The 22,865-nt window shown below is 39.0% G+C and overlaps 1 protein-coding gene across 1 annotated transcript in view; it reads right to left on the bottom strand.

The window, feature by feature from the left end:
* The window catches only part of ZNF704 (zinc finger protein 704), a gene marked incomplete at its 5' end in the record, with an annotated part of 218,135 nt that overhangs the window by 182,117 nt on the left and 13,153 nt on the right, over window positions 1-22,865 (bottom strand). The gene's annotated exons all lie outside the window — the stretch shown is intronic.

Raw genomic sequence — 22,865 nt, 5'->3', positions numbered from 1 at the left:
TGCCCCATCTTGCTGAACTGTTCTTCCTGCAGACTTCCACCTTACTTGCTTCCTCACCTTTTTCAGCATTTGCTCAAATGCCTCCCAGTGAAGCCAACCCTGACCACCCTCTTGAAAACTGCAATGTTCCCTCCCACTCCTGATGCCTGTGTTCTAGTGTCTAGTCTAGTCTAGCCCCAGTCCGTGGCCTGTTAGGAACTGGGCCTTACCGCAGGAGGTAAGCAGTGGGTAAGCAAGGGAAGCTTCATTGGTGCTTAAAACCACTCCCCAGTGCTCACATCACTGCCCGAGCTCTGCCTCCTGGCACATGAGTGGTGGCATCAGATTCTCACAGGAGTGCTAACCCTAATGTAAACTGCGCATGGGAGGAATCTAGGGTGCACCCTCCTCCTAGAATCTAATCCCCCTCAACTCGAGTCCATGGCAAAACTGTCTTCCGTGAAACCGATCCCTGGGAACCACTTAATTTATAAATTATATAATTAATTATTTATTATGCTTATTGCTTAAGCTCTATGAGGGTAAAAGACAATATGTGCTCTGGTTACTGATATATCTCTAGGACCTAAGAAGAACACTCTCGTGGAATAAATAAATACATAAATGAAGGTCCCAATGATTATATGTGTACCAAGTAGCACCTACTAATAAAAGTCTCAGGAAGATGGATGCCAAGTTCCTGCAGCTGCTAAGTATGGAATCTTAGCTGTCAGTTTGGACGAGTCTACCGTAGGCCAACCGCCCTTCAGTAAAACAGCTGCCTGGTCTCCTTCAGTAAGAAACTTAAAAGAAAGAACTTCAGGGTCAGAATTCCATCTGCATAAAACAGTCATTACACACTAAACAAGAGGAAATAAAGGTGGCATTTATTGTCATTGTGATTATTCTTGACCATCAATGTTCGAGAATCCTTCAGTCCAAAAGCAATTTCCTGAGCTATCACATTTGGGCAAGAAATAGGTGATGAGTAAGTATAGAATGGCTAATCTTAATCCTTTTTAAAATCAAAGTATTCAACTTCATTTCATGGAGGACTTTATCACTGGGAATGCAACCCCTATTTTATAATAAAATCTATAGAGAAGAGAGGGTTTGTTTTACTTTTAAATTTTGGGACTCTGAACCTTCCTTCTAAAAATATTATCAGGTTAATACAGGATATACCTGTAGAGAGATAATAAAGCAGAATTTCAGAAGCAAGTTATAGTTAAAGTTATATAAATCTCAAAATCCTGGGGAGTGAAGCTTCTATCCTCCAGGGTGAAATGTGAGGGGCAGACCATGGAGTGGCCTGGTTCCCAGATATGCCCTCCAACACGTCCTTCCAGCTATGAGGGCTCAGGAAATCCAGCCCAGTCACTTGCCTAAAGAGTTCTAACATTTATGGTCAAGAATAATCATAATGACAATAAATACCACCTTTACGGCATTTATTTTATGCAGATGGAACTCTGACCCCAAATAGTTTTCTCTTTAATTCTTGGAGGGAGCCCAGACAGTTGTTTGAGGAGCACTTGGCCTACAGTAGACTCATCCATACCAATAGCTATGACTGCCACACAGAGCCTTGCTGACTGCCAGCGCCAACACTAGGCATGGGAGGGAATTCTGTCTCTGATCTTCCCCCACTGGAGCCTCTCCCCAGACAGCCCAAACTCTCCTCCCACCCGAACCCTACCTGACCCCAACATACTACACAGAGGGGTTCTCTCGAGACCATGAACTTTTCTACACCCTCTACTGGAGCCCATCCTATCTCCGCAACGCTCCTCACATGCCCTGTGGGGAGTCTCTAAGCTCCCACCATCCTCCCTGGCTAAATCCTAGACAAAAACACACACAGCGAGAAAGATGAGATTGATGGGAACTGAGCCAGTAGGTTAGAGCTCATCTTATTCATGGGTTAGTTTCTTGCAGCTGACCTGGGAATCAAACCACACTTTAAAACATAATTTTTCTGACCAAACTACCCATTTCAAAAAAGCAGTTAGAACAGAACTCTTGGGTAAGTTGGAGAATGTCCTGATATGTATAATTCAAAGGCCGAATCAGTTCTCAAAAAGAAAAATTGCACAATTTCTCTGGTTATAAACAGGGCCAACTGTATCCTTTCTTTCAGGAGCCTGATCTAAGAGACCCACAAAAGCTAACGTCAATTAGTAGCTGTGGTGGCAGGGCCAACGCACAGAAGGAGGCAGTGCAGGTGGGCAGGCCAGGCCAACAAGGGAGGAGGGGGCCTGGGGGAGGTGGAGGAGGAGGGGTGAGAGAAACTGGAACAAGGCAGGAGGGTCCAGGGACAGACCAGCAGTAGAAGAGCTGCCCCCTCCCCGCTGCCCCCCCACCTAGAACTCCAGTCTGAGTTCACAGGGTTAGCTGAGCTGCCTGGCTAAAGACTGTTCTGGGCTTAGATGCCTTGATCTCTCTCTTCATAATCCAAACACTCACCCCACCCACCTCATCTTACCTTCTCCCCTCCTTTTTTTTTTTTTTTTTTTTTTAAACCTGAGCCGTCTTCAACTTTTTATAACAAAAAGAACTGGACTAACTAACCCAGCACCTTCAATTCCTTTGGCAATAAGAACTAGAATAATACCTTTCAAATTCATCAGGGGTTGGCACAGTCTAACGCAACATCTTTAAATTTTCAGAACAGATTAGAAGCAGATTTTAAGTAAAAAAAAAAAAAAATGTGGGTTGCTGAAGGTTCTTCCTTCAATATACATTTCATTTAAAAAACAATTTATCATTCCTTTAGGCAGTAAACAGCAGGTGAAATTAAAAACTAAAGTTGAAAACTAATGAATTCACATTTTAAATTGGATTGTGCTCTTAATTCACAGATAGCTAATTATTTTTACTAGCTGCACAGATGACTAAATAAAATCTGTTAATAAATGCAGCTAGAGTGTATTCAAGAAATTAAGCAATACATATTAGAATAAATTTGCATATTTGCTCATCATAAATATAATTCTTCATAAAAAGAGGTCTTGCTGGTGTATAAAAGGGGAGAAAGGCATACGAGGGAGAAACAGCTTCTACTTCAACATTAAGGCTTTCATGAGAAGGGAGATGGGCCAGCGGTAGTGGCTCATGCCTGTATTCCAGCGTTTCAGATGGCCAAGTTGGAAGGACTGCTTGAGCCTAGGAGTTTGAGACCAGCTTGGGCAATATAGTGAGACCTGGTCTCTACAAAAACAAAAATAGAAAAATTAGCTGCATGTGGTGGTGTGCGCTAGTAGTCCCAGCTACTTGGGAGGCTGAGGCAGGAAGATTGCTTGAACCCAGAGTTTGAGGTTGCTGTGAACTATGATGATGGACCTGGGCAACAGAGCAAGACTATCTCAGGGAAAAAATAAACAAAGAAAGACAAATGGCTCAAAAGAAGAACTGGATTACCCTACGATAAATGATGGTGGGAAGACCTTAAGATAAAAAGCATGCCAGGCTGCAACCCACTCCTGGTCCATTCTGCCTGTTTTCCTATGGCCTTTGGGCTGCTAAGACAGCTGGAGTGAATACCCATGTTGTATATATAAATGAATAAATACAAGAGGTGTACATGTGTGTGCACACACCCCTATCTTCTGATGGTTCTGCTCCTCTTTTAGCACTCTGTTAGAACATAAAACCTGGGATCGAGCATTTCTTTGTGCATTACCTATCTCTCCCCTCAGGTTTCAAGACCCATTCAGAGGCACAGAGCACGTTCTGTTCAATTTGTATCCCAGGCACCTGATGTGTTTATACCCAGGGCGTACTGGGTACCTCATAAATGTTTACTTAACGTAATTAAGGGAAGATAACGTGGCAATGAAGCTAGCTTGTAAGTGCTGGAAAAAAATGTCTGTAAAATCAGGAGACAGAAGTGACTGCTATCTCCTACTCACAATACTCTAAAGCAGTGGTTTTCAACCTTTTTTTTTTAAAACTCAAGGCACACTTGAACCTACAGTTATACTTTTGTGGTGTATGCTTACATTACATTGATCCAAAAAAAGAGTTAAAAAAAAAAAAGAATATACTCATAGTGCTCTGAACTGCTTACCAAGATAATTTAATCAACAACCTTTAAAATTTCACGGCACACCTAAGATCCTCTCTCAGCCCACCGGGGTGCTGCAGCACACCTGTTGAAGATCGCTGCTCTAAGTACACAGAGGACAAAACAATAATAGTAGCAGGAATAACCATACTGATCCCTTCAGTTATCAGCCTTACCAAGTATAAGATACTTCATTGACATTTGCTTTATACGTAGTATTTAGATCCAATTCGATCAAATCCCCTGATCCCGCTCAACTACTGCCCTCAGCTCCCATTCCTGTCATTGTCAATAGAGTTGTCTACCCGAGTGGCCTTTACTTCCCTACCTCCTATTTACTCTTCATTTCAACTTCCACCAAAGCAACAATAACAACACGCTTTTGCTAGGGCCACAAATGAACTATATTATCACTAAATTTAATAAACGCTTTTCAATTTCCATTCTAAACAGTACTAAACATGACTAGTTTCCTTGAAGCATCACTTTTTTTCTTGGCTTTATGATAGCAGTACCAGTCTTAATTCTTATTTGCAGACAACAGAATTCTCCAGCTGGTTTAAGCATAAAGAGGATTACTGGTAGCTCCTGAACCCCAAGAAGCCTAGACAATCAGGCTGGGATAACTGTCAAGGCAACTGTGCACACAGCCAGGAGAAAGGTCCAACCACATCACAAGTCTGGGCAGAAAGTACCGCAGCCCCGCCCCACCTCTCCCACATGACAACAAGGACTCAAGGCCAGAACTTCCTTCCACCACAGGTGCCCGGCAGCACCAGGAACTTCTATGTTTGCTGGAGGATTTCTTCTGCACATGGTCACCTCATCACTGTCTTACCTGTGGTTCTTGCCACAAGCCTCACGAGGGTGCATCACCTTGGCAGAATCTAAGTCACACACAGAATCCTAGCTATAGTTCTGGCTGTAGCGGCACAGGAAGAGCAGGGTGGAGGTATATTTTCAATAAGCTCATCTACAGTATCTGCCACACCACATGTCCATATGTTTCTGGATCTTTTTTTTTCTTTGCTGTCTCTGCTGTTGGTTACCCCCAACCCATGTTTTCAATCTGTGTACTTCTTTTTATTTCTATTGCTACCATCATTTTTTTTAACCTGGACTACTGCAAAAACTTCTGGCTAGTCTACCCACTTCTACTCTTAACTCCCAAGAGAACACATGTTAGTGAGAGAATCAAATAAGAAAACCTTTGTAACTTTCATATACCATATAAAAATATCATTGCTAATAAACTATTATTCTCCATTATTAAACTTTAAAACACACCATTTACATAGGTAGCTATCTCTATTACATAAACTGTCTTGTCTGCAAATAGGAATTGGGACTGGTACTGCTATCATAAAGCCAAGAACAGGTGATGCTTCAAGGAAGCCAATTGTGTTTAGTACTGTTTAGAATGGAAACTGAGAAATGTTTATTCAATGTAGTGGTAATATAGTTCATTTGTGACCCCAGCAAAAGTGTGTGTTGTTTTTGTTGCTTTGGTGGAAGTAGAAATGAATTACAGTAAGTTGAAGAATAAACAGGAGATAGGGAAGTAAAGGCCACTTGGGTAGACAACTCTGTTGATAATGACAGGGACTAAGGCAGAGGGCCCCTAGTTGAAAGGATCCAGGCATAAACTACAGCCCTCCTCTCTGGCAATACCTTACTGAGAATTAATCTGTGGAAGTGATTAATACTCAGCATGATAGTTAATGAAGAATGAAACGTGGTAGCAATTTGACATGGGCTCAGTGTCACAAACACAAGAGAAAAAGCAGGTGCTAGTGGGGAAAGAATGAGGCTCATCCCAGATAGAACAATATGGGCCACCAGGAGCCGTGAAAGGTAGGTCAGGCCTCTAGGAGCCTTGCGTGGGAAATAGAAACTGTGATAAAGCCCAGAGGAGAGGATAAAACCCACCTTACACTCTTAAAACCCTCTGCCTGGAATGAGCCCAGGGGGGTGCCACCAACGTCTCTGACCACTGTTCACATCCCCCTACTTCCTGGGCTCTAACCACACTTGGGAAATCATAGGAAAAAGGAACCATTGGGAAGGTGGCGAGAGGCAGGAAGGGGAAGTGCTCAGAGATGGCACATCATCCTTTGCTTTACTGTGTCCATTCAACAACAGCAGCAAATCTTCCTTAAAGCAATGGGATCCTACCCTTGCGTCTGCACATCCCATAGGGTAGACAACATACCCAAGGGGTATTTACCTTCCCCCTTGCTAACACCCTGATTTCACCTTCAACTCAAGAAATGAGCCAAAAGACAAGTCTACTTTGGGTATTGCTAAGAATGTACCTACAGCTCGGTACCACTACAAATAAATGATTTTCTGCCAATATTTCCCATACATTTGGCCTATGGAGTGACTCAATGCATAGTTTATTTATAACGGAAATTTAATTGCTACTTCGGATATTCTAGGGTGGTGCCACTTCATTTAGTGCTTTCAAAGACAGAATCTGTAGAATGTGAGATTTTATAAGTAGTTCTACAGACTTCTTACACTAACATTCTCCTTATAAACACAACCATGTGGCTCTGACAGCCCTCGTGTAAGAAATGAATGTTGGCTGGCAGCCAAACTGTACTTATGACGAGACCGTATGTGGAGCAAATTATTAGGATGTGTTCATGAATGTCAAAGGTCACGTATTTGGTTTTTTAAGAAGTTGAAGTCTTTTGTTCATGTGCTAGCTATTTGAAGGCTATTCCACAAAAGGCAGGCAAACATGCATAAGCCACAATTTACTCTCTAGCTTCAAAAGGCAAGTAAGTTGTTTACAGCCAGAAACATGTACATTCTTCCAGGAAAACAGCAGACAAGTGATAGACACTATATAAACACCTTCTGTATCTCTGTGTAACACACAATTTTAAAGTATATGTGAATACATTAATTCTCAACTGAAACACCTCTTAATTTTCTTATTTAAAGATCATTTTCAAGGAACTCTTTATAAAAGAGGTTGTATAAAAGATTTCAAAGAAGATAAAAATTCTAAAGCTTGAATATTTATTCCAACCCACACATACACCAGTCTCCTTTTTCCCAGAGATAATAAAGAATAAAGATATTTTAGTAGACCTTTGAAAAGAGTGTCTGCTTGAGAAGTAGTCATGCATTCAACAAATATTTTTACTAGGTATTGTAGGCACAAGGGATAACAGTGGCACATATGTGTGTGTGTGTGTGTGCGTGTGCTACTAAAAGTCTCCACATTTACGGAGCTTGCAATGCAGTGGGAAGAAGAAACATAAATAAAAGAACCAGACAGAAATAAGTAATATTACAACTTTAACAAGTGCTCTGATAGAGAGGCCATGAGCAGTTAAGAGGGGGGAAAATCTGAAAGGTCTAAAGAAGCCCTCTGAAGAAGTATCTTTGTCAGCTCAGGTTGCTGTAACAGAATGCCATGGATTGAGTAGTTTACAAATAAGGGAAATTTATATCTCATAGTTCTGAAGACTGGGAAGTCCAAGATCAAGGTAGCAGCAGATCACGTGTCTGGTGAAGGCTCACTCCCTGGTCCACAGACAGCTGTTTTCTCACCATGTCCTCACAGGGTGGAAAGCCCACCCTCAGTCCTATTCTTTTAAGGGCACCAATCCCATTCATGAGGGTTCCACCCACATGACCTAACCACCTCCCAAAGCTCCCACCTCCCGATACCATCACACTGGAGATCAGATTTTAATACAGGAATTCTGGAAGGATGCAAACATTCAGTCTATAGCACTTCTGTACCCCAGCAACCAGATGTGGGCAGAGCAGCTGGATTCAGCACTCCTCTTTGGGAGCCAAGACTCTGAGTAGGTATAGAAAGATCTGAAGGAAGGAAGCAAAAGTAATTATTTTCATTTCACTTCATCATGGAGCTTTTAAATTTTAAAAATCTGCCTCCAAACTAAATGTACTATTAAAAATTTATGTGGAGACAATCAAAAGTCTTACTGCTAAAAATGCTTTTGAATGTGGAAACCTAGAATATTTCTTGACTTTGATTTCAAGAAAATCTGACTATTTGAGATGTTTACCATGAGGAGACCTGAATGGAAGCTGAAGGGGATCTATTTTACTCACTTATTATATATTTCTACCTCCCACCATACATGTTTAGCCTTTTGAGACCATCAAAATCCAATACACACAGAATCACAGTTTTATGTAGCAATATATAGCCCTTCACAGCACTGAGGCCACACCCTTCTTCATTTTTGCACTGATTCTGACCCCACAGATGTCCATGCACACACTGAGTGGTCACTGGGGCCCTGTTCAATGCCACATCTAATGCAGATAATTTCCTGTGCTTGCACTCTGATTCCCTCACACTGCAGGCTGACCTCGCTGATGAGAAAAGTCTTGGCTACATTTAGGAAGTTTTAGCATTTGATTAAAAGTAGTGCTGATTTGGCTTGTGCTATTCACCTCTCTCCCACTATTTGCCCAGTTTGAATCAGCTCAAAAAGAGTTAGCACACTCCAGTACTCTGCTTTCCTCTTTAAAGACAGAAATACTCCCTACATGTAAGCTTCTATAATCATTACTGAGAATTTGGAAGGTCTTTCAGCAATGACACAGGAATTATCAGTCTTAAAGACTTGACCTCACTGGTAGTACAATGGTAAGGAACTATCCTCAGTACTATTAATTTAGACTTGCTAATAAAGTACAATTTCGAAGCAAAAGAGGCACACCTGAATACCCCAAAATATCTGTGAAATTATAGCAATCTAAGTTCATTTTGTTCTGTTGTAAATGGCTGAAGTGACGTAAGAGTTTCCATATTAAAACCCAGCTTGGTATCTGATGCTCCTAAGTCATCACACACATATCTGCAACCCTCCAGGGACAGGAAAGTATGCGCTTCAATTTTCAGAGTATTTTAAAGAAAGGGGTTGAAGTAATGGTTAGGTCCCTAACTTCTGCTGTACCACAAACTACTATTAATTTCCGATAATACTTAATAAATAAAATGAAGAATGTATTTTTATTTTCTATACTGCTGAATATTGTGTATAATACACAAGACTCTGAAAGATGGACCATGTAACTATCTTGGGTTCTTAGCAGGAAATGCTGCTTATTGCTGCTTATGAATCATGTGTGATTAAATCACTTTTTTGCTTTTGCAAAGATCTGTATTCCCACCTGGGTAATCCAGGGCCATACTGACATCACCAATGTACTCAATCACTGACTCATGACTTGCACATGCTTCACTGATGGTTTTAGCAGTGTTCTTAATAGAATCTTATTTGGAGTTTCCAGCATCAGCTGTTCATTTCCTAAACAGGTACCTTCAAAATATAATTGACATTTTAGCTTAGAGGATAAGAACTAAAAGTCTAGATTCTGCGTAGCCTGGCTTTTAAATCCAGAGATTTAATACACGTGCACGCACGCACACACACATTACTTCTGAGGATACCATTACTAGTTCATATTAGGTGTAGAATATAATTGTCTAAACACAATAACTAAGAAAATGCCGTGAAGGCTATGTTAACCAGTTTGATGAAAATATTTCAAATTGTATATAAAGCCAGCACATTGGGTGGCGTCTGTGGCTTAGTGAGTAGGGCACCAGCCCCATATACCGAGGGTGGCGGGTTCAAACCTGGACCCGGCCAAACCGCAACAAAAAAATAGCCGGGCATTGTGGCGAGCACCTTGTAGTCCCAGCTACTTGGGAGGCTGAGGCAAGAGAATCACCTAAGCCCAGGAGTTGGAGGTTGCTGGGAGCTGTGTGATGCTGCCACGGCATTCTACAGAGGGTGATAAAGTGAGACTCTGTCTCTAAAAAAAAAAAAAAACCCAGCACATTGTACCCCATGATTGCATTAATGTACACAGCTATGATTTAATAAAAATAAAAAAAATGAATCAGGAGATTTGGGGGGTTTAAGAGGGAACAAAATATATTCTGTAAAGCCAAGAATTAGTCTTCCATGGAAATCTAAATAAAATATAACTCAAACTATTAATTTTAACATTGTTTTAACTCTCAAAGAAGGAAGTATTTTCTAGGCAGACTACTAAAGTGGTCCTGGTTTGGTTAATTAAGTTTTTCAGGTTGGACAAAACCTCACCAAAAAAAATTTCCACTCATTCCAACTTCTTTAGAGATGAGGAATAATTGGCTAATACCATTTTAGAATTTCAAACTCCTCAAGGACCATTAAAGATACCAAGCTCAGCAAGATTGTAGGATACAAGATCAACATACAAGAAACAAGCACATCTCTATATATTTACAACATGTGGAAACCGAAACTTAAAACACAATAGTACTTACAATCACTCCCAATGAAAGAAAAAGGAAAACAAAAAGCTTAGGTATGAATCAAACAAAAACATATTCAGGACCTGTATCCTGAAAGTTACAAAATGCTGATGAAGGAAATCAAGGCAGACCTGCATAAATGGAGAGACATAAATGGAGGGATCAAAAGACTCAACACAGAAAGATGTCAGTTCTCCCAAATGATCTAACGTTTTAATCCCCACAAAGTTTTTGTAAACATAGACATGCTTGTTCTAAAAGATATATGGAAGGGCAGAGGCCCTAGGACAACCAAAACAATTTTGATTAGAAAAAAAAAAAGAGTAAAATGGGAAAAGTCACTCTACCCTATATTAAGGCTTATTTTATAGCTTCTGTTCTCAAAATGGTATGATATTGGCAAAGGGAGAGATACATCGATGAAACAAGACAGAGAGCCCAAAGTTAGACTCATACAAATACGCCCAGCTAATTTCTGTCAAAGATAGAAAGGCAATCTAACAGAGGAAAGATAGCGTTTTGACAAGTGGTTCTGACACACTGGACATGGATAGGCAAAAAGCATAAACTGCAACCTAAACCTCACATATTCTACAAAAATTAACTCAAAATATACTGCTGGCACAAATGTAAAATGGCACAGCTACTACAGAAAAGACCATGGCAGTTTTTTATACAACTAAACACGCATTTACCATAAGACCCATCAATTTTACTCTTAGGCATGGATCCCAAAGAAATGAAAACTTAAATTCACACAAAAATGTAGATACACATGTACAATGTAGCTTTATTCGTAAGAGCCCCAAACAAGAAATAACCCAAATTGTCCTTTGATGGGTGAACAGTTACACTGTGGTGTATTCACACCTCAGAATACTACTCAGTCATAGGAATAAACTATGTATGGATTAACATTTGGATGGATCTCAGAGGGATTATGCTACATGAAAAAAAGCCAATCTCAAATGGTTACACGCTGTATGATTCCATTCATATATTCTCAAAATGACCAAAATTCGAGAAATGGAGAACAGATTAGTTACACTGAGGGTTAGGGAAGTAGGCGTGGCATGTAGTGGGGTGGTGGCCCTTGAAGGATCCTCATGATGGAACTGTTCCATATCTGAACTGTGGTGGCGGCCACACCCCTCTTTTGTATGGCCATATGTCCATACAAAACTGGTAAAATTTGAATAAATTCAGTGGATTTTACCAGTGTTGATGTCCTGGTGGCAATGCTGTATTATAGTTATGTAAGATGTTACCACTGGAGGAAACTGGGTGGAGGATGTACAGGATCCCCTGTATTTTTTTTTGTTTTGACAGAGTCTCTCTTTGTCACCCAGTATAGTATCGAGTGCTATGGCATCAGCCTCCCTCACAGCAACCTCAAACTCCTAGGTTCAAGAGGTCAGCCTCCCAAGTAGCTAGGACTACAGGAGCCCAGCACAACACCTGGCTAATTTTTATATTTTCAGCAGAGATTGGGCCTCGCTCTTGCTCAGGCTGGTCTCAAATTCTTAGCCTCCCAGAATGCTAGAATTACAGGCATGAGCAACTGTACCTGATCTCTCTGTTATTTCTTACAATTATCCTTTTCAAATTTCTTTTTAAAGCTAAAAAAAGAAAATTTAGGGGAAAAAGCAATGTGCAATCGAATTACCCACTTTTTCTACAGATGAAGAAAGGCATAAGCAATAAAAGAACTTGCTCAAGATTATACTATTACTTAAGAGCTACATCAAAACTAAGACTCAGGACTCTGAATTTTCTATTATACCACAATCCTTAAAGAATAAAATAAGCAATCCATCCATTTTGTTCCATCTCATGCTGCTGGATTAAAAAAATAAAAATACCTTCAAAAGGAGCTAAAAATCTAGTTGAGGACATATGGAATAATATTAAGGGAATACGTAAGTACTAAATTCAAGTTGTATGTGGTTCTATCTTAAATACAACAAGAACTTAAGAGAAAAAAGCCATACACTTAATGTTTGTCACACAATCCTACTGAACATCTGAACAAATTCAAGGCAAATAACTTGAATTGGGGTTTGTTTGTTTGTTTGTTTGTTTGTTTTGAGACAGAGTCTCACTCCATTGCCCTGGGCAGAGTGCTGTGGTGTTATAATTCACAGCAACCTCAAACTCTTGGGCTCAAGCAATCCTCCTGACTCAGCCTCCAGAGTAGCTAGGATGACAGGTGCCTGCATAATACTGGACTAATTTTTCTATTTTTAGTAGAGATGGGGTCTCACTCTTGCTCAAGCTGGTCTCTAACTCCTGAGCTCAAGCAATCCACCTCCCTTGCCCTCCAAGAGTGCTAGGATTACAGTCGTGAGCCACCAGACCTGGCCAAATAACTTTATTTACATAAAATGCCCATAAAAAAGTGACCTCTCGTGTAGATGCAGACTTATTCCCAAACACAAACTATGCTTAGGATACTATATTATGGGTAGAAAGCTGACCAGCAAGGGAGGTGGACGGCTAATAATTACCAGACACTATTATGCCACCTCCCCCTACCCTTCCTGAGGCAGGTACAGCAACACAAAACCTGTCAGGAAACTGGTTCTTCACAGAAATAAGCCACATGCAGCAAATCTAGCCCATTAGAGGGAGACCTTACTTCCCACAGACTCTAGATTTAAATTAACATTGCAAACTGTGACTCATAGGTGACAAAGACGCTGCTATAATGCTCAGTTCCAGCTTAATGGTATGAACTGGGCAACCAAACTCAGCAAAAGAACCAGAAAGCGGCGTTTCTACACACAGGGCTGACTCAATTTACACGGCAGTGAGTTCCAGTAATGAAGAATATCATTTGGATTCTGGCAAGGATGGTGGCTTTTCTGGCTCTGTCTACCTGGCTCTGAAGATGATGAATTTTTAAGATCTGAAGATGAAGATTAAAACTTTTATGACAGCTTTTTGTATTTTAGGAGAGCTTTTTACAGTTATATGGCTTAAATGTTCACTGAAATATGTTTTTATTAGAATTGATTTTCGCTGTTGCTCCCAGTAAAATGTTTGTTTTTATTGCACTACACACACGACCCTGGAATTCCATGAAATTTGTTTTGTTAAATCATGTATCAGTTTTTTTCCTGAAATAGCTTAACTGCGCTCACACACAATGGTTAACTTTTTTTTAGGATTTCACATAAATTTATTGTGATGTTGCTGGGTCTGTACCTTTATTTACATTTGTTTTTCCTACATGGGCTAGATTGAAATTGATTTCTAGTCATTTAATATTATGGCTGGTTTTTAAAATGATGCCCCAGCAAGTTAACATAAACTTGTCCTTTTTTCTTTTTTTCTGTGATTATTTTTCTCTAATATAGAAATGTAACTGTTTCCTTGCTGGATTTTTCCCCCCCCAGAATGAGTAGACTATTGTGCTCTTTTTCCATAGCTTATTTCTTTTCTGATGTGAAATCCACTTTAAAATCATTCACAACGTATGCATGAGATCAAAAGTACTTAATTCTCTCCTCCAAAAGAACTCTTTTATAAGCCTGAAATGAATCTTACATGACAGCATGACACTGGCATGGCATGTCCCTGGCAAGAACAGCAAGGCTGATGTGGTCCTCGCACAAACGCGTGGCTCCAGCCTGCCCATCACCTTGTCCTTGCACTCGGCTCCTTCCCATTCCTTCATCTCCTCATTCACTAAATGTTTCTCGTTGTTTTGTTTTGCTTATTGCCCAGAACACCATTCACCATTCTTCCCATTATAATCTCCCTCAGCCTTTAAGCTTAGTCCTAACATCATTTATTCCAAAGCCTTTGTGGACTTCCCTAAGTAGTTGACTTTCCCTGTTCTGTGTTCCCAGCACCCTTTGGAGCTCATTACCACAGAATTCACAAGGCTGTACTGCAAATATCTGCATAAGTGTTTGTTTCCCCTACTTGACAGAAACACTTCAGGTGGGGACCACAAGAAAGTGCCTGGCATGAAGCAGGTCACACTCTGCGCAGGCTCTATTCCTGACTGCTGCAGCCATCAGCCTGCTGGGCTGGGCTATGACAGCCATGCGTCACTAAATGACGGGGATGCATTCTGAGAAATGTTGTGTAGGCGATTCTGCTACTGTACGAACATCGTAAATGTGTGCTCATCTACACCCAGATGGTCTAGCCTGCTACACACCTGGGACGGATGGGGTAGCCTCTAGCTCCCAGACTACAAACCTGTACCGCATGCGACTGTACTGAATGCAAGGGTAACATAATGGAAAGTATTTGCCTATCTAAACATAGAAAAAGTACAATAAGATAGAGTATTATAATCTTATATGACCACTATCCCACATGCAGTCTGTCACTGACCAAAATGTCGCTATACAGTGCATGACTATATTTTGTTTTTGGAAAACAGGGGGACATTCTCTTGGACTGGGGAAAAGGCATAAGCCAGTAAGAAAGGCTGGGACATCATTCACTTTTCAGCTTACCCAGGCTGGGCATCGCAGGACTCCCATTTAGAGAACAAGGCCTGAGAAAGAATATCTGCTTACCCAGGATCCTCACGTCAGTAGAACAATGAGGGGTGGAACTCTTCTGGTAGGTGAATATAGAAGGCAATCCCACTCAGAAAGCAACAGCTAAGAAAGGAATCCAGTGCCCTCAGCCAATGGCGACCCCTTGAAAAACACTCTATGGTAAATGTTTAACTTACGTTGGACACTAAGGCTACAATATCATTTCCTGGACCTTTAAGATCTGCACCAGAAAAGCAAGGGCAGGAATGCAATATGAGGCTTTCCTGGTAAGAACCTTAAGATAACTATTCGGAATGAATGAAATTATTTGAGGATGTGCTTCCATATTATCATATTTACAGTAAAAATAATAGTATAGTAATCCCATCAACATTAGTGCATACATGCCACATTAATTTTTAATAAAAGAAGTTTCTACCATGTTCGATAAACTTTAATACTTTTTGTTGTGAATTTCTCTAAAATATATACCAGTTGATTTCTTGCCTCTCTATTGAGCATAATCAATTTTTCTTGACGGTACGAACCCATCAGTTCTGGAAATGTTATTACACTGTAGGACAGAAAGAGATGACCTCAGAAGCTACTTTTACAACATTATATAAACCCAGAGTACTATGATTTCTTATTTTGTCTGCCCAATTGTGCAGTGTTTTAAATATATATTCCATTTTCTCCATCAATATCCGTTTCACACGCGCTGCTCTTTGTACAATGACGCTTAGTAGAGGATATACCCTTTCCTACTAATCCCCAACTTTTAATCTGTTGGGCATCAAAAAAAATATGACCACATTTTGTTGGGACTTAAATAAGAGTAAACAGAGCAATGGATTTGTGTTTCCCGCTGGACTGAGAACTCTTAAGAAATTAAGAATCAATCATATCTATCTTTAAGTCCCCAAGGTGCCCAGCACAGTGTTTTACATATCACAGCACTACATAAATGTTTTCTGACTTGAATTAAGCAAGTAAGAACACGGGCTGAATTTGTTTTGGCTACTATTAGCTTGCTTTCTTTGTTTTAAGGTAGATCACCAAGAATATAGTTCACCAGATGAGTAATCTCCCTGTAAGTGGCATCACTCATGAGGTAGGCAGGCAGGACAGAAACAGCAAGAAGCCCCAAAATGTGTGAAATTCCAAATGATTATTAGTTCCTTCTTTTTTTCTTACCAGGACTCTAAAATGTTCTACAAGTATTGCTTCTATAATAAGAAAAAGTTACATAAAACCCAAGATTATTTTAGCAGTTCTGTGGAAAACAGGCTTAATTGAGGAGGCAATGGGGACAAAAAGGAAGCAATGAAGAAACTACAGGAATCAAGAGAGTAATTATTGGGAAAGAAAAACATGTGGTGGAAAAAATAAATAGTCTTGGTAACAGACGAAAATACAGGGCGGGAAGGTGACAGCAGAAAGTCACTGGTGAATGTCTCTATAATGACATGCTTGTTCTTTCATATTTTATTCACTGAAACATTTATCACTGCCCACTCCTATATAAACACTTTTATTGGGTACTGGTACCACTAATGACGGAGAAAAGGAGAATCAAAGGTTGTTTTCTGGAGCAGAGGAGACAATACTGATGGCCTGGCAGTGTCACTAGTTTAATACGGGTGAACAGAAGGCTAAAGCCAGAGAGTAAGTCATCACCAAAGACATCAACATGAAATCTACAAATACAAGGTAGACCAGATGAAGACAGGGGAAAATTCAGAAAGATGCACTGAAAGTCACTTATTAAGTCAGCCTGAACTAGTTATTTCACCTCTATGACCATTGTTGCCTCCTGATTGGATTAAAATCATAATGATATTAAGTATAAGAAATGTAAACAGCTGTGACTGTATTATAAGAAATACACGAGATACTATATGTAAAGTGATATTAAAGAGTGTAAAGCACTGCACAGACACGAGACAATAACCAATGTTGTGCTGTCACAAATCCAAGAGAAAGAAAGGACAAAGCATTCATTTCCCATCATATGTTTACCTCCAAAGGTAGAGCTTCTCTTTCCAGCTTTATGCTCTACATTTTATACTTTACTTCTTCCCAATGCCTTTCTGTCAACTTTACCAACTCTTTAAGAAGGACTGGTGCGGTGGCTCACACCTGTTATCCTAGCACTCTGGGAAGCTAAGGCTAGAGGATTGCTTGAGTGAGTTCAGGAGTTCTAAAACACCCTGAGCAAGAGCAAGACCGTATATGAAATAAACATAAAAATACACAATAAATTTAAAAATAATTTTTTATTTTATATAAAATAATTCTAGGTTGTTTTTTTTTTTTTTTAAGAGACAGAGTCTTACTTTATTGCCCTTAGAAGAGTGCTGTGGCGTCACACCACTCACAGCAACCTCCAACTCCTGGGCTTAGGCGATTCTCCTGCCTCAGCTTCCTATAAAATAAAAAAATTAGCTGGGCATCCTGGTGGGAGCCCATACTCCCAGCTACTCAGGAGGCTGAGGCAGGAGGATACTGTGAACTAGGCTGATGTCACAGCACTCTAGCTAGGGCAACAAGGACTCTGTCTCAAAAAGAAACAAACAAATTAAAAAAACAAAAGCAAGAACAACTTTTTAAAAAGGACACACCAAAAATGCTCAGCAAAGATTAGAGGGACTGCCTGAACCAGGACCTCCTTTCTAACTCACTGGGTATTGCACTGTACAAGAATATAATTAGAGACACTTGCTTAACCTTGACATTGGCATCTAGTCTGAAGAAGTAATTTTCAAACAAGGCTTATAAGATGGCAACATTACAATGGAATTTCTTTAAATAGCTACAATGCCACTTCTCTTCATAGTAAACTAAATCAGAATATAAATTAATACCTGAACCTAGCCACTAAGTTTAAAATTCCACTTCCTTTGCTTAGAACAACAGAAACAATAAAGAATGGTAGAGGCAGGAGTCAGCACACTGGAGCTTAGACTGGCTTTGCAAGTTAGCAAATTATTAACCACTGCCAGCTTTCTACATTTGCAAAATGAAAACCATAATATGCATCCTGTACTTTCACTATCCTTGCAGTTGTCGTTTCAAATCGTAATTACTTATTTGTTAGACTATTTCTCCTGCTAAACTGAATGTTTTAGGTCAACCATATCTATCTTGTTCAACAGAGTATTCCCTGCACCCAGCAAAGCGGCTAGTACAGAGGAAGCACAAAACAGATGCAATATTCTGATATGCCCACATAAAAGTGATAGCAGAGGAAATCTATTTAATTATTAATGGATGTTCTTAATTCTGTCTTTTGATGAGCAAAAGTTTTAATTGTGATAGTCTAATTTAGCAGGTTTTTTATTAAAATTAGTGTTATCTGATTCTTGTCTAAAAAAATTATCTGCCTATCCTAAGGTTGCAAAAATATTTTCCTGTTTTCTTCAAGAAAATCTGTTTTAGCTTTTTCATTTATGTCCATAACTCATACTGAAATAATTTTTGTGTACAATGAAAGGTAGTCAGTAATTCGGGTTCTTTAGTTTTTTTTTTTTTTACCCCTCCAGATGGATAGTCTTTCCAGGATTGTTAGTAAAAAAGGCTTCTCTATTGAATTTTTTAGAGACCTTTGTCAAACCATTTCTGTGTGGGTCTATTTGGGGGCTCTCTAGTTCTACTGAATGAATCTGTATGTCTACCCTGTAGCACCAGTCATACACTGTTTAGACAACTCTCACGTTATATATATTAAGTCCCAAATCAAGTTAAATCCTCCAGATATGTTATTTCTCAAAATTGTTTCCATTATTATAATTATTTTGCATTTCCATATATAGTTTAGATTGTCAATTTCTACAAAAAAATCCTGCTGAGAGTTTAAGTTGGATGTTGACTCTTTTCATTAATTCATGGAGCACGGACATCTTAATCATGTTGCATTTTCTAACCAAACATGCAGTATCCGTTCTTTTACTTGGGTCTTCGTTAATTATTCTCATCAATGTTTTACAGATTTCACATATCCTTTTTGTACTCTTTACATTAATTTTATCCCTAAGTGTTTAGTTTTTGACACTATTGCAAATGGTATTTTTAATCTTGTTTTAGTAGTTTTGTTGATTCCTTAGGATTTTCTCTGTATATGATCAGGCCATCTGCAAACAGAAACAGTTTTCTTTTCTTTCCTCCTAATCTTTATGCCTTTTGTTTATTTTTCTTATCTTATCACATTGGCTAAAACCGTTTGGATTATGTTGAATAGAGCGTTAGAGCAGACATCCTTGCCTTGCTCCAATACACGTATTGGTGTAAATAACCTTTTGCTATTAAGTATGTTAGACTAACATTGGGTACAAATTCTTATATATGCTTTATTGGCCTGAGGAATTTTCACCCTATTTATAATTTGTTGAGTTTTTTAAATTGTAAATGAGTGAACTTTGTCAAATACTTTTGTGTGCATCTGTTAATATAATCATATGGCTTTTATTTTTCAATCTAATGACACTGAATCATACAAGTTGATTTTTAAGTAATTTAACAAATCTTAAAGTTCTAGAAGAAGAAAAAAGAAACTTTGGTCATAATGTATTAACATTTTATTTAGCTAAATTTGATCTGCTATTATTTTGTTAAGTATTTTTTGTCTACATGCATGAAAGTCTGCAAGGTTCTTTATTTGTAATGTCATGGTATGGTTTTGGTGTCAAGGTTATGTTGACCTCTTAAAACTTATTGGCAGGATATCATCTTACTCATTTTTGGTAAGTTATTTGATAGGTTTCACTGAGGAAGCCAGCTAGGCTTTTCTATGTGCAAAAATTCTTAATTATAAGTTACATTTTTTTAAAACAGATAGTGGGTTATCCAGATATCCTGATACTTCCTGTGGTCAGTTATGTTAACTTATGTTTTTAAGTTAATGTTACATATTAACATCAAGTAATATGTCCTAATTATCCTTTTAAAGGATGTTAGATCTGTAGTAATGAACTTTCTTTCATTCCTGCTATTGGCAATTTGTGCTTTCTCTCGCGCTCTCTCTCTCTTTAAAATCAGTATAGCTATAGAGTTTATTAATTTTATCAATCTTCTAAAAAAAAAGACTTTCTGTATTAGTTGCTTTTTATGTCATTGATTTCCTATAGAATCTTTTTTATTTCCTTTCTCTTCATTGTCTAACTTCTTTGGATACAATATTAGATCACTAATTTAAAGCCATCCTTTCTAAGGGCTGATTTAACTTTCACAAACTTTGATATGATTCATTTTCATTTTTTACCTGTTAAAGCTATTTTCTAATTACCCTTGTGATTTCTTCTTTATCTAATGTATTATTTAGAAGAATATTGATTGATTTTCAAATATTTGGGGATTTTCCAGTTAAAACTTTTGTTACTGATTTCTACTTTAATTCCACTGCATGGTCAAGCAATATACTCTATATCATTTCAATCCTTTGAAATGTACTAAGAGTTGGTAAATTATAGCATATACTAAATATTCATTTTACAATTAAAGAATGCTGATTTTGAAATTGCTTAGTATAGTATTCAATAAATGTTAGATTAAGTTTGTTGATGGTGTTGTTCAAATATTCTGTAATCTTACTTTTTTATGTTATCGATTCCTTTAAAGCTAGAGAGAATAATTAAGATATCAAATTACATGGCTCAGTGCCCAGAGCACAGTGGTTACAGTGCCAGCCACATACACTGAGAGTGGCGAGTGTGAATCTGGCCTGGGCTAGCTAAACAACAATGACAACTGCAACAAAAAACAGCTGGGCATTGTGTGGGTACCTACAGTCCCAGCTACTTGAGAGGCTGAGGGAAGAGAATCACTTAAGCCCAAGAGCTTGAAGTTACTGTGAGCTGTGATGCCACAGCACTCTACCAAGGGAGACATAGGAAGACTCTGTCTCAAAAAAAAAAAAAAAAAGATATCCAACCATAATTGTGGCTCTGTCTATTTCTCTTGGTTTTGTGAGCTTTTATTTCATCTATTTTGAAGCTCTGTTATTAGGTGCGTAAGTATTCAGGATTTTTATGTGTTCTTGATAAACTGACTCTTTTAACACTGTGAGACACTCCTCTTTATCTCTGATCACAACCTTTGGGTTCCAGGACAAGAAAGTAGCCTGGAAAGGGAAACCATTTTCCTTTTGAATATAGGAATATATATTTAGCATATATTTCCTATGCTAAAGTAAAAAGATAAAATGAGACCAGAATTGGTAAACTCAAAAAGTCATTGTTTGTGTAGAAGGATATCTAACAGAGGTAGCACAAGGTTTTTCCCCATCTTGTCTGTACTCTGAGCCATTATTAGTACAGGGTGCCAGGGTCTATCCTAAGCAATGAGTTTTGATAGTAGAAAAGGTAGTGTTGGAGTAAAGCGCAGGCCTGCTACCCCTAGGGTCCACTTCCACACCATTCTGACCTATTACGATTTTATTTGCTCCCTTTGATAGCTCTAACTTTAATGATGTTTTCCTTCAGGATGCCAGTAGCACATACATGAATGATGTTTGCTGTGTACTTTAAATTTTCTCCTTATTTTTCCCATGTATGAATATTTTGCTCTTATGTTTTCAATACATGAATCTGAGAAGCCCTCATTCCCACACTATGTACTCAGGTATATACACAGTTTCAGGGATAAATCAATAGAAGCTTCTGCACACCAGGAATACTTTTACCCCACAGGATACCTTCTTTTTTTTGCAAGTGCCCTTGGTAGAGTGCTGTGGCATCATAGCTCACAGCAACCTCAAACTCCTGGGCTCAGGTGAGTTTGCCTCAGTTTTTCTATTTTTAGTAAAGATGGGGTTTCACTCTTGCCCTGGCTGGTCTCCAACTCCAGAGCTCAAGTAATGCACCTGCCTGGGCCTCCCAGAGTACTAGGACTATAGGAGTGAGCCACTGTGCCTGGCCCCACAGGATAACTTTGGGGATTAGAAATGATCCTGAATAGGAAAGTGACACAGAGAAGTTAAAAGATATCAGGGTTGATGAAAGGATCAGAGTAAGAGGAGAGCCAGGCTTTACATATGTATAAAATTAGAGATTCCTGATCCAAACCTTTAAACCACCCAGGACACTGGCTCACTTTTCACACAATAGCCATCCATCCTTCACCAGACCAGGCTAAGCCTACACACTACATGTGCATATACTTGTTTGTGTAAAGATCTCAAGACAGTACTGGGCAAGCAAGATTTTAAGAATGAAACCTCTGAACTCATCCCACATTGCTGGAAATGAGTTTTGAAGCAAAAACAAGAATCCTTAACCTTTCCAAACTCTATCCTTCCGTGGCTTTCAGATGAAACTCTTGACAAGAGTCTCTTTGTCAGTGCCAGGGCCCTCCGCTGTGGTGGTGATGACAGTGTCAGGGTAGTGAACAGAGAAAGGAGGATTTTAGGGGCAATGTGTGAGATGGGAGCAAATGTATGTCATTGACACTGTCTGTGTGGAAACAGCAAATATGATAGAACACGATGGGTGATGTGTGTCTGACCACAGGTCTAGCCTTCTCAAAATCATGTCCCCTCTTGTTTTAGATCTGTCTGAGCTTCGCAGAACTTCTCAAGTAGCTGGTTGGGTGACTTCTATGGGGTCTAGTTTATATTAATGTGTCAGTCTTGCAGGACTGAGGAACTTGCAGCCTTCTGATTTCAAGATTGTTCTTTGTTAAGCAACAAAGAAGGCAAGATAAAAGCCTTGTCTTTCTCTGTCGTATGCCTTTTACTAAAAGGATTTGTTCTGTAAAATTTGGATTTAATGAAAGAGGTTCCAATTAAGGACCTAGAAGCACAGGTTTGCAAAGTAAGAGCCTCTACCCATTCTCTCATTATGTACCTTTTCTTATCTCCTACTTTTTTTTTTTTTACTGAATGGTAACTATGTACATTGATGCACTTCGGGGGTACAGTGTGGTGTTTTCACACACAATCCAAGACACTTCCATCAAGCTGGTTAACATAGCCTTCATGTAACTTTCTTAGTTATTATGTCAAAACATTCATATT

This window comes from Otolemur garnettii, unplaced genomic scaffold (assembly GCF_000181295.1).
Source record: "Otolemur garnettii isolate 467f Iridium unplaced genomic scaffold, OtoGar3 scaffold00004, whole genome shotgun sequence".
Taxonomy (NCBI): domain Eukaryota; kingdom Metazoa; phylum Chordata; class Mammalia; order Primates; family Galagidae; genus Otolemur; species Otolemur garnettii.
The sequence above is the reverse complement of the archived record's forward strand: the minus strand, read 5'-3'. Positions and strand labels throughout refer to the sequence as shown.